Raw genomic sequence first — 12,477 nt, 5'->3', positions numbered from 1 at the left:
GGTTGGCCAATGCTAGCTTTCGGAATGCAAGTCTCGTTGAAATGTGAGGTCCTAGCCCGCCCAAACAAAGAAGAATAACCTCTGTATGGATTCAAATCCTTTTACCAACCTTAATAGTTGAAATGGAAAACTACCCTCAAAACCACAAATGAAGTAAAAACAAAGAAAGGTTATATTCATCCGATTGCGATTTGGATGTCCGATTTGTTTTCCTAAATCACGGTGTTGGACATCGAACTTGATTTTGTTACAATTCTTGGAAAATGACTTGTTTTCTTCTTTTTGAGTTTTCTTTTTTACGGTAATCAAGGATCACAATAAACTTCGTTTGTTCTGAAAATACAAATTCAGATTCAATTGTAAATTAGTTTTCGAAGCAATGTAAAATCAGATCTCATTGGAATCTAATTTTTGGTGCATTTCGATTTAAGATTGGCCCCAAGCTAAATATTTTTGTGGTATGGTTAGAACTTAGAAGAGGGTGACAATGTGTCATAGCATCAAGGTAATGCTGTTATCTGAGGCTTTCTCTTTTGAGGATCAATACATTAGGGTTATGTATCATAGATCAAAGACTACTTTTCGGATAGGTGACAAGCGAAATACATTAGGGTTATTCTCTTCTTTTGTCTGCTTCTTTATTTCTTATTTCCTTGTTTCTGTTTCTGGTGTAATCTACATGTTTGAGTTTGAGTTATATGTGCGGATAATGAATTTAGGGGGAAAGGTGCTAGTGGTTGGACTTTGCTAGGATTCTTAGTATTGCTAAATTAAGCCATCCTTGGTGATTTTGGTTTGCAAAAATTCAAGCCCAAGAACTTATTCGACTTTCTATGTAAAGAAACCTTTTTCTTTGATCATGAATGATGAATATGAAGTTACTACTTGGGGGAAAGCTACTTTGATCATGAATGATGTTATAAGAGAAGATACTTTTACCATTTTATGATTAGTGTTTCAGACATTACATTTACTCACCTTTCATAACGCTTATGTTCTTGAGTCTTGGCTAATGAGTAATGACCTTGATCACATGCGGCTTTTACAGTACTTGCTTAAGGTGCGGATCTGGGGAACAAACCTGAAGCGGTAAAGCATTATAGGTGAGAAGCTCTTTCTTTGGTTATCAAATTTTTCTTGAATGTACAATCAAGGTGGTTTTTTTGGGTGGTTTCCCCTATATTTGACGAGGGACAGTCAAGTTCATTTTGTTGTAGAGAGAGTCTAGTTATTTTGTTGTAATACTTGATGTACATAAATGGCGGTTCATACAGAAACAGTCTTATATATATATACATTTTGCACTGTCGTGTAAAAGTTAGGTTATATATACATATGGTTGTTGGAAGGATGTCATTATTGATTTCCAGGTTATGACAGGTTTTAAGTATACGAAATGTTGACCAAACAAAGGAAACTCTGCCCAAAATTCGATAGAATTTGGATAGCGTAACGCCTCATTCTATTTCTTCATATATACTTGGAGTTATCATAGCAAGCTTATAAGTCTATTAGTTTTACGACTGAGATGATCTCTTTTTTCTAGTGGTTTTCTTTGTACATTGTTTATTTAAATATGGTTTACTAATACTTGTTTTATTTTTCTTTGTAGCGATGGGTCCTCGATCAAAGAATGTGAAGAATGTAGCGAAAACTACATTAAAGGGTGTTAAGAAATTGTTTGGTGGCGGTTCCTCTAGCGGTGATGCAGTTGGAAGAAAAAGACATAGAGGGTGACGGCTTAACGGCATCAGCGCGTAGAGGGGACCATTTGGAAAAAGAGGTTCTTGAGGTTCCTGAGGTTGATTCGTTTAGTGAAGATAGTGTAGATAGTGTAGATAGTGATACTAATGTAGGTTTAGATGTAGGTTTAGACAAAGGGAAGAGTATAGTAGAAGAGGAGAGTGAGAGTGAGGAGGAGGATGAGCAGGATGATGATGTTGAAGAATATGTGGTAGAAGACGTACCACCAGTGGAAGAAGCACCTCCGGTATTGAATTTCGTAAGAAAATCCAATGATGATTTGGAGTTTCAAAAAGGTGTGTATGGGGGAGGCCCGTATGAGTCAGAGTTGTTGTATGACTATGCGGTGCATGTCGCTCGCGATGTTTGGGAGAGAAGGGTAATATTTTGTTTTTCTTGTGTACTTTGATTTTCTTTTACAAAATATTTTGTTTCGTTCATATATATCTAATGCGTGCTTTCGGTTGTTTCACGAGGATCGTGGGCGTTGAAGTGTGTTTCACACTTAGCGGGTTATCCCAATGGAATTTCAAAAATGAATGTGAAAGGTCTCCGAGATTTGCCGATGCGATTGAGAAGGATCGGGTTGTTTGATCTCGTGGAAGGTTATCACGAGCATATGGATCCACCATTGATCTCGGCGTTTGTGGAGAGATGGCATCCGGAGACCAACACCTTCCATATGCCGGTTGGGGAGATGATCGTGACTTTGGACGATGTTGTCCAAATGTGGAGTCACAGATTAGAGGAAGAGCGGTGTAAGGGACGATGAAATTTGAACTTACAACAATCGATAAATCTCTTACATCTTGGTGCGGGGCTCCCTATTGATTTGATTAGGGGAGGAGATGGAAGCTAGCAAGTTCACTTCAAAAGTAAGGCTAGAATTCATCCGGAAGCATTTTGCGAACAAGATTCATGATAGCCCTATATGTGACGTATTGGAATGTGGTAGAAGGCCTCGAAGTTTCCAGGGATGTTCAACGGATCGTTAGAGCTTTTTATTCATTTTTTCTTTGGATGTGCCGCTTTTATCGACAAGTCTGGGACCGGAGTGCCTATATGTTATCCGAGGCCGTTGTTGAAATTCAGTGAGATAGAAGAGTATGCATGGGGGTGCAAAGCAATTTTGGCGTTTTTTTATATAGAGGTCTCTCGCCACATGTAATGCGAAAGGTGAAAGGGTTACAGGCTATATGACTCTTCTACGAGGGTAAAATTTGAGTATTTTAGAGTTTATTTTTTTTTTTTTAATGTTAATTTTATTACTCTATCAATATGTTAACTATTTGTGTGTATATCTAGGCATGGATCTATGAGTATTTTTCGGTATTCATGGACAGTCCCAAATTTCAACTATATCTCGCCTCACCCGCGTGCTCATAGACACATCCCGCTCCACACTATTACGATAATAACGATGCATTGCAGTTTTATCGGCGATAATTGATGATTTGAATGAGTTCAATGTAAGTATTAAATTCAATGACAATTTGGTATTTAAGTTTGTTTATATTTATTTTTAGTAATTGATCATTAGAGTTGTTAATGACACATTTGATTTTGTTTCAGGGTTGTTTGGCATCCCTACAAAAATATCGAGAGATACAAACCCGATCGATGACATTGCATTTTTGAGGGATTGCTATGTTTTTCAACATTGTCGAGCTTTACTGCCGCAAAAGGTGGTGCGTCGGTTGGGTCACGTGCAACTTGTACCTAAAGATCCTCCAATGCCAAATTGGAGAACAAGAACTCGGCGGGGGACGGGTATGAGGTGATTTGGACCAATATTGGGCCACTTTTATCGAGTCGTCGGCAGAATCACGTGATCCAACTCGCAACCGAGGACCTATTTCATCTTATCCATGGAGTGTCATCAAAACTACATGACTTGGTATGCGAGGAATTCTCATGTAGTTTTGGTGAATCCCGAGCTTCTTCCTATTCATCCCTCCCCGGAGACACTTGCCTAACCGTTCACCGATTGTAAGTATTGTGATTTTTAATTGAGTTTTTCTAACCGCGTGATTTTTGCATTCGATTGGTAACTTATCTTGATTTTTCTTTTTTAAATTAACGGCGTCATCGATGAAACCAGTCGTTTGCTAGAGAGAGGTCCGCAATCATTTGGGAATGATATGCCAGAGGAAGCAAGGTCCTCCTTCGAACAGGCGTACAACTTGACTAGGTGCAAGTACATTGGTGGGCACTATAGTTGATTTGTTTCAGTTTAGGGTTTGTAACTTTGTAGTTTAGTTTGATGGATGTAATTCATACATTGATGGATATGATGTTTGCATGAATGTTTGAATGGAATTTAATGTTTAGGGTTAGGGTTTAATGTTTGAATGTAATTTGTTTCAGTTTAAGGTTTAATGTATGAATGGAATTTTATGTATGGATGAATGTTTGATATCTGATGTTTGAATGGAAAAGTGGAATTTGATGAATGAGAGTGTTTGATATTTGATGTTTAAATGGAAAAGTGGAATTTGATGAATATGAAAGTGTTGTAAAAACAAAACGAATTTTGAAAAATTTTGCTTCCAAACGACCCAGCCGCATCGTTTGGCATAAAGGCCAAACGACCTCAGCAGATCGTTTTGTATCAAAGCCAAACGACCATGGCAGATCGGTCTCTTTTAATCTCAAACGACCCACGAAGATCGTTTGTTCTAAAGGCCAAACGACATGACCATATCGTTTGGTCTAAAGGACAAACGACATGACTACATCGTTTGGTCTAAAGGCCAAACGACATGGCCACATCGTTTGCCCTTTAGACCAAACGATCCGGGGGTCGCTTTTGTATATAAAGCCAAACGACTTCACGTGTAGTTTCGGTCATTATTGACAACATACTTAACGTTATTTCAAATCACTTTCGATTGAGGTCGAATCAACTAGTCGATCACTCGATTGCCATCCGAATCAACTTAGTCGATCATTCGATTTCAAAATCACTCGATTGACGTCCGAATCAACTTAGTCGATCGCTCTATTTCCAAATCACTCGATTGCCGTCCGAATCAACTTAATCGATCACTCGATTTCCAAATCAAATAAAATAAAAGCCCTAATATTATTTCCAAATAACAAAAAATAAAATAAAATTACATTTGTTCCAAATTACATCAAAATATCAAATTACATCAATATATCACTTAGTCGATCGCCGATTTCAAAATCACACTCGATTGCCGTCCGAATCAACTTAGTCGATTACTCGATTTCCAAATCAAATAAAATAAAAGCCCTAACATTGATAACATAAAAATCAAATCAAATTACACTTGTTCCAAATTACATCAAAATACAAATTACATCAAAATATCATATCGACAACATTACAAACAACTTAGTCGATAACATGTAATCGTTGGTCTTCAACGAGCTCATTTTCCCATATTAAATTGGGAATGTTCAATGCCATAAATTGCAATTGCCTTCTTGTCCAAGGCCAAATTCCAACTTTCAGCAATATCATATCGAGCTCTAAGCCATTGGCGACATCGAGGAACCGGACAATCTTCAACAAGTTCAACATTGACAAAATGATTTCCACCAACATGTGCGCTTACCCAACACTTGGGTCACTCTCAGGATTTGCTTGGGTTCTCAGTGGCATGAGAAGGAGCTAACCGACGAGCTCCTAAATGCATAAGGACAACATTAAATCTTGAAGCAAATAAGTATCCAAAGAAAAGGCATGCTCATCCACTTATTTAAGGGTGCGAACCTTCTTCATGTAGGATTTCCTTCATCGAATAAAAAAACCTCACTTTGATTGTACAAAGTACAATAAAGGGGAGGTTGTCGAGAAGCTTCTTCGACAACTCCTTCTCATCTGTGGCCATTCTTTTGACTTCTTCCTAATGCAATGCAGAAAGCTCTATAACCGCGCCGTTTGCCATCGCCAACGTGGTCATGGACTCTAACAATGTATTTATGCATTTCTTCGGGGAATATCCAACCCGTAATCCTTAGGACCCTTCGCCTTTTCCAAAGTCTAAGCCATCTCTCACATTTCGTGGTGCGGACCGTTTTTGAGAGAAGGCTTATTTCGTGGTGTGGTTGTTTTTGGTGTTTTGGGAGAAGGTTTATTTCTTGGTGTGGTTGTTTTGGTGTTTTGGAGAAGGCTTATTTGTTGGTGTGGTGTGGATGTTTTGGGTTAGTAGTTTTGGAGAAGACTTCTTTCTTGGTGTAGTGTGGATGTTTTGGGGTGGGCGTAATGTTTGGTTGTGACGGAGACCCACTCTTCATGGTCACGTTGAGAATGTTCAAAATGAGATGGATCTCGCTTTGAAGAGTTATCATCTCCGGTTTGAAGCTTTCTCGCGCTGCAGCTACCTTTTCGGCCGACCTTTGGTTTTGCTTCCTCACGCGCGTTACTAGCCCATACTTTTCGGTACGGCAATCTCCATAAGCTTCCTAATCATAACCCCGCTCTTCTTCGTAAAACCATTGCAAACCTATTCATGAACAAGTCCATCGAAGGTGCAACATCGGGACCAACACCCACCGACACATTGGGAGAGAAGCGGACAATGTTTTCCAAAAGGGGTCGAGATATCAAAGGGATGGACCGCTCTTGCTCTTCAAACTCAATTAATTTATGAGCACATGGCAGTCCATGGCTCAGGCGTAAATAGCACCAACACCTTATCTCTCCATCTTTTAACACGCTTTTACGCTGGTATCTATTTCTTCAAATAACAAGTCTAAACACTTCGCGTGGAGACAAGGCCTCCGAAGTTCACTTAAACAAAGGAATCCGGTGGTGGTGCCGAAGTTACAATCATACTTCTCTCAAAGGTAGCTCTAATTTTGGACATCGGATCTCTAGAATCGGGTGGATTAAGCTAAACATACTCAAAAAAATCATGACAGTTTGCATTTCCTAGTACACGCTTCACCGAAAGCATGAGACCCTTCAACTCTTATTGGTCGTTGTACTCCCAAAGTGAATGTGTTGGTCGGTCCAATAACATACTTAATCGATCCCCGTGAGGAAACCAAGTCTCGCAAATAACAAACAAAATCGAGTACTCAACCCCGTAATATTTTTCCAAAGCATCCCATCTACGCTTTGGAAAATAACCTCTCGCCTTCGATTTGACTACGTTGTTCCACGAGAACGGGCCTTTCTACAAGTTCTCAGTAGTTGGAAAAATATCGTAACATTTTGAAAGGACGAAGTAGCGATATGCCATCTACATAGATGCTTGTAAAGCGTTAGGAAAAACTCGTCACGCCGCAAGGCACATCATCGTATAAGGCTAAGTCCTGTCGCCGACACCGATCACAGATGGACTTATGTCACCAAGCAAGCCACTAAAATGATGCAGGGCCCACTCATAGTAGATCGTTGTTTCATAATCGAAGCAAAGACGACACACGGTGAAAGATTTCCATGTTGAAGTCACCCCAACAAACCGCATGCGAAAAGGCCACCGACACCGTTAGTTTTGTAGGTAGCGCCTAACATGAAAAACTGTTGGAAAAGTCCGAGCCAACTTAACACCTTCCTCGATGGGCCCATAACAATCCCGTTATCTCCTCGGTATTCTCATCCCGTCTCAACTCCTCAAAATAATGTTCTTTTGCTAACAACTCACGCAATCTCTCAGAATTGTGTGAGACCGCTCATATCCAATTTCCTCACCCGCGCCTTGCGGTGTAGACTTGGGATATACTAGAGATGTTATCATGATACCTATTCTTGATGGAATCCAATATTTGTTTAGGTTTTATTCCACACTTACTCATCTCGACAAATACTTTCGAACTCGAACGGTTAGTCGAGTAGCAAATGCATGTCCTTCAAGGGTCTTCGCCAATGGATGGTTGTGAACACCATTGAAGCGACAATTTTCCAACTATATCGTGCCGCTGGTTGGAAAATACCTTTTAACTTAAATGGACATCCCGATTTCTTGGTTCCCCGACCTTCTCTTATTAGCCTTCTCTTCCTTCCTTCTTGTGTGACCGATACACACCCGAAGCACTTCGCAAGCCAAATTCAATCTTGCTACTTTCGGTTTCCTTTGGCACACTCCGACTTTTCAATGACCACAACAACATTAACTTGTATTCCTCTAGCGGTTGCCCAATCGATTGCCTCGCTCGCGTGTATGAAAGACCTAAACACAAAAAAACAACAACTATTATTAATACACTAATAAAATTATATTTAGAAAATTAAAAAAAAAAAATGAAATCAATGCCTACTCAATCATACCTCTTCAGAGTAAAAATTTCTGTTGTATCACTTAAAATCGGTTGACAATCCACATCATTCGAGTTTGCAGAAGATCGGTTCGAATATAGCGGCAAAAGAATTCTACATATAGAAGAATAAAACAAGAGTCTCAAACAATGCATTTAGTTTTAGTAGTTTCAAAGAGTCCAAACGACCCAGCCATGTAGTTCTATAGTGTAATGAAACGACCTGGCCATGTAGTTCTGTAGTGTAATGAAACGACCCAGCCATGTCGTTCCGTAGTGTTCTCAAACTACACCGCCATGTCGTTCAGAAGTGTTCTCAAACTATAGGCCCATGTCGTTTGATAGTGTTACCAAAACCCACCATGTTGTTTGGGCTCGGGTTTTGCATTCATTCATTTTGCATCCATTCATTCATTCATTCAATCAATCAAGTGTTTTGTATTTATTTTAATCAAGTGTTACCTCATTATTTAGGTTTGCATTTTGTCGTCGACGATTTCGAATTTCATTTGCTTTCGACTTGTCGATCTTCAAATTCTTCACCTTGACCTTCAACATTTTGTTCCACTTCTTCACTTTCAACATATCTTCTATTTTCTCCTTCTCTAATTTGTTGTTCTTCTCTAATTTGTTGTTGTACATCAAACATTACCTCAAATACTTCTTCTTCATCTTCATGTTCCATTTAGAGAAACTTGAGTGTGTAGAGAAACTTGAGTATGTAGAGAAACTTGAGTATGTAGAGAAACTTGAGTATTCTATGTAAACCCTAAACTCTAAACTGAGTGAATGAGTATTCTATATATATTTGAAATTTTGATATATTTCGAATAATTGAGTGAAATATATTTGTAAACCCCCCAAACTAGTTTATTATTTACAATTGAATAAAAAAAATGGAAAATAACAAGTTTAGATATAAAACAGATTATTATTTTAGATTTGGATAATTTAGTGAAATATGTTTGAAATTAATTTTTTTTTATGTCCAGATTTAAATTTGTAAACCCTAAACCCTAAACCCAAACCCCAAACCCCCAAACTAGATTATGATTCAAAATTTGAAAAGAAAATAAAAATAATAAGTTTATAAATAAAACAAATTATTATTTTGAATAATTAAGTAAAATTTGTTAGCATTTAAATTTGTAAACAACTCTAAACCCTAAACCCTAAATCTCAACCTAGTTTATGATTCACAATTTTAAAAATAAAATAAAAAATAACAAGTTTAGATATAAAACAAATTATTATTTCAAATAATTAAGTGAAATATGTTGGTATACTAAATTTCTAAACCTTGAACTCTGAAATCTAAACCCCAAACTAGTTTATGATTCACAATTGAAAAATAATAATAATAACAAGTTTAGATATAAAACAAATTATTATTTTATATTTTATAGCATGTTTGATTACATGTTTTAACTTGGTTATAAAGATACTATGTCATAACAGGATAAAGAGTGTAGAGTGCATGTAGTTTTATTGATGTAATTGTGTTGTTTCTAACCCAATTTTTAAATCGGATTTCAATTTTTCTAATTCAATTGAAATCGTTTGAGTGCATTTAGAATCGCTTTGAGTGCGTGTCCATCGCCGTTTGAGTGTACACTCAAACACGCGACCAAGTCGCTTTGAGTGTATACTCAAATTACATGTCCAAGTCGTTTGAGTGTATACTCAAAAACTACATGGACAAGTCGTTTGAGTGTTACTCACACTAACACACAAACTACGCCGCCATATCGTCGGCCATGTCGTTTTGAGTGTACACTCAAACTACGCCGCCATGTAGTTTGAGTGTACTCAAACTCGGCCATGTCGTTTGAGTGTATACTCAAACTACATGAACCTCGTTTGAGTGTTACTCACACTAACACTCAAACTACGCGCCATGTAGTTTGAGTGTACACTCAAACTACGCGGTCATGTAGTTTGAGTATACACTCAAACGACATGATGATCGTAGTTTGAGTGTACACTCAAACGACATGGCCGCCAGAAGTTTGAGTGTTAGTGTGAGTAACACTGAAACTACGCCGCCATGTCGTTTGACTATACACTCAAAACGACAGTTTGAGGTACACTCAAACGACATGGCAGCGTAGTTTGAGTGTACACTCAAACTACATGGCCGCCAGAAGTTTGTTGTTAGTGTGAGTAACACTCAAACGACTTGTCCATATCGTTTGAGTATACACTCAAACGACTTGGCCATCTAGTTTGAGTGTAACTCAAACTCAAAGTAACACTCAAACGACATGGTCATGTCGATGCGAGTGTACACTCAAACGACTATGAAGTCGTTTGTTTTTCACCGAAACGACATGGTCAGTGTTTTCGCTTACACTCAAACGACATGGTCATGTCGCTTTGAGTAAAACGTAAAAGTCGTTTGAATCACGAGCCTTGAGGGTTCGTTTTGGCAATACCGGTTGGAATTGCTGAATTGGCTTGGGCTTTGGGCTTTATGGCAAATTTGTAATATGGCAAATTTGTAAAATTTCTTTTTTTTTGAGGGGTTGCCCAATCCAATTTGATGAGTGCCCAATGGAATCAGCTAAATCAATAGTGGAGTAGTGGACAATGACTGGATTATATTGTGGGGGGCCCTTTGGGCTACGGGCCCTAAGCGGAGGCCTACTTTGCTATAAGGTTGAGCCGGCCCTGCGTAAATTGGATTGTCTTGGCAGGTTCTCCTACTGAAACCTCGAAGAACTGCATTGCAGTTTTGTAGGACATTAGTTTGAAAAAACAACTTTTCCCTCTGCCTATTTGATTGATGCATAGAAGGGTAGTTTCACAAATTTTCCGATTTAAACATAACTCTTCATTTCTTGCATTCAAGACAACTCTAACACTAGATGCAGATGGAGTGTTTGATCCTCTATAATCGATGTGCCAAAACCCTAGCAAAAGAAAAAATCGACAGAAACCCTATCCAACCCCATGAAATTTTTGATTCAAGAGCAAAAGAGGAAAGAGAAGCCGTGAAGTCCGAACCTTGTAAGATTCTTTTGAAAACGCTAAAAAATGGTTTGCTCGTTCCGAACTTGTCCAAGTAGCTCAACAAGTTTACCGAAAGCAAGAGAATCGCCCTCCACGGCCTTTCAAAGCTTGTTGACATCATAATCCCCGGCCAAACGCGTTGCAGATTTTGTTCAAGTTCACATTGGGAATGTAGGTCATGAAATAAGGACTTGTAGCGGTCCTAAAAGCGGATTTAGAAGTGCCGTTCATGTTTGGAAGAAAGGAAGAATTGAGGATGTAATCTTCTTTCCAGAATCGTTTTCACCTCTTCGATCGAGTTGGAAAGCCTCGAATACTACATGACTAAAGATCTAGGGTTCCTAGAATTCCAGCAGGTGGTAGAGCTATGTATTCAAGCCGGTGTGAATCTTAAAGATTATCACACAAAAAAAGAAACTAAACCCGCTCTACTCTATGGAGGGAAGGATTGTAGATTTTGAATCTGATATGAAAAGTGTAGATTGTCGGTTAGAGTCTAACAAAGACAAAGAACAAGAAGAAGATGTAGGTGAAGTTGATGATGACTAAGAAGATAATCTATTAATTGCGAAAGCAAGGTATTGAAATTTTGGTTTGAGATGAGGTCGAGCTAAGAAACCGATGGATAAGTATCAAGTCAGACTTGTGGTTACCGGCCCGTGAGGTTCAAGTAGGGCCAAAGGGGCATAAGGTAAGAATGTGTAGAGCTTCAAAGCACAGCCTCAGAATGGAATGCATGCTTGGCAAGAAGCTACTTTAGATGATTTTATTGGACCTAATTATGTGTGGCATGTTAGGGATGATGTGAGACTAAGTCCAAATGGTTTGTTGGTAAATGAGCTTTAAGAGGTATTATGGCAAGGCACCCCGCTGTGGTGGAGTTGTGTGTGTGCAGGCGGTGCACCCTGTTCTCGATGAGTATAGGAGTATGATGAGATTAGATGTGGTTCCTCCTGCCCCGATGAAGTTGATCTTGTTGCTTGATTCCAAGTTTCTTTTTAATGTGAAATATTAGTATCTTTTAGACAAAGGTAATTTAGTGAAATTTAATAGTCGCATTTTCCAACAGATTGTTGTGAATATTTTGGCCTAGTAAACATCTTGTTCTCGATGTTCTGCTTATCTATATATATATATATATATATATATATATATATATATATAAATATATATATATACACATTTAAAAGCTCATTTTCCTTTCCAATTGCCTTTTTAGTTCTATTGTTTCGACTATCTATTATGGATTTGGCTTAATTTTGAATGACTGCTTGAAGTGAAGTCGAATCTGGATCAAGTCAAATTTCTGAATCCTCTTTTAGTTTTGATGCAATCTCTTGCAAACTCGAATCCTCAAATCAGGTAACTTTTTTCTAATGGTTTTTGTACAAGAGTTAAGCGAGAACGTAAACCCTTCCAGATTTACAATAGTCAAAAGGCCCACTGAAGTTTCTCTTTCAGAGGATCCCCACATACCTTTGGTGAGTCACA

At 38.3% G+C, this 12,477-nt stretch overlaps 1 pseudogene; it reads left to right on the top strand.

Moving 5' to 3' along the window:
* Positions 1-10,926: 10,926 nt before the first annotated feature.
* LOC147480715 (APO protein 3, mitochondrial pseudogene) lies at positions 10,927-11,970 on the top strand (annotated as a pseudogene).
* Positions 11,971-12,477: the final 507 nt, after the last annotated feature.

Source organism: Coptis chinensis, chromosome 8 (assembly GCF_015680905.1).
Source record: "Coptis chinensis isolate HL-2020 chromosome 8, ASM1568090v1, whole genome shotgun sequence".
Lineage (NCBI taxonomy): Eukaryota > Viridiplantae > Streptophyta > Magnoliopsida > Ranunculales > Ranunculaceae > Coptis > Coptis chinensis.
This window is presented reverse-complemented; position numbering and strand designations above follow the sequence as displayed.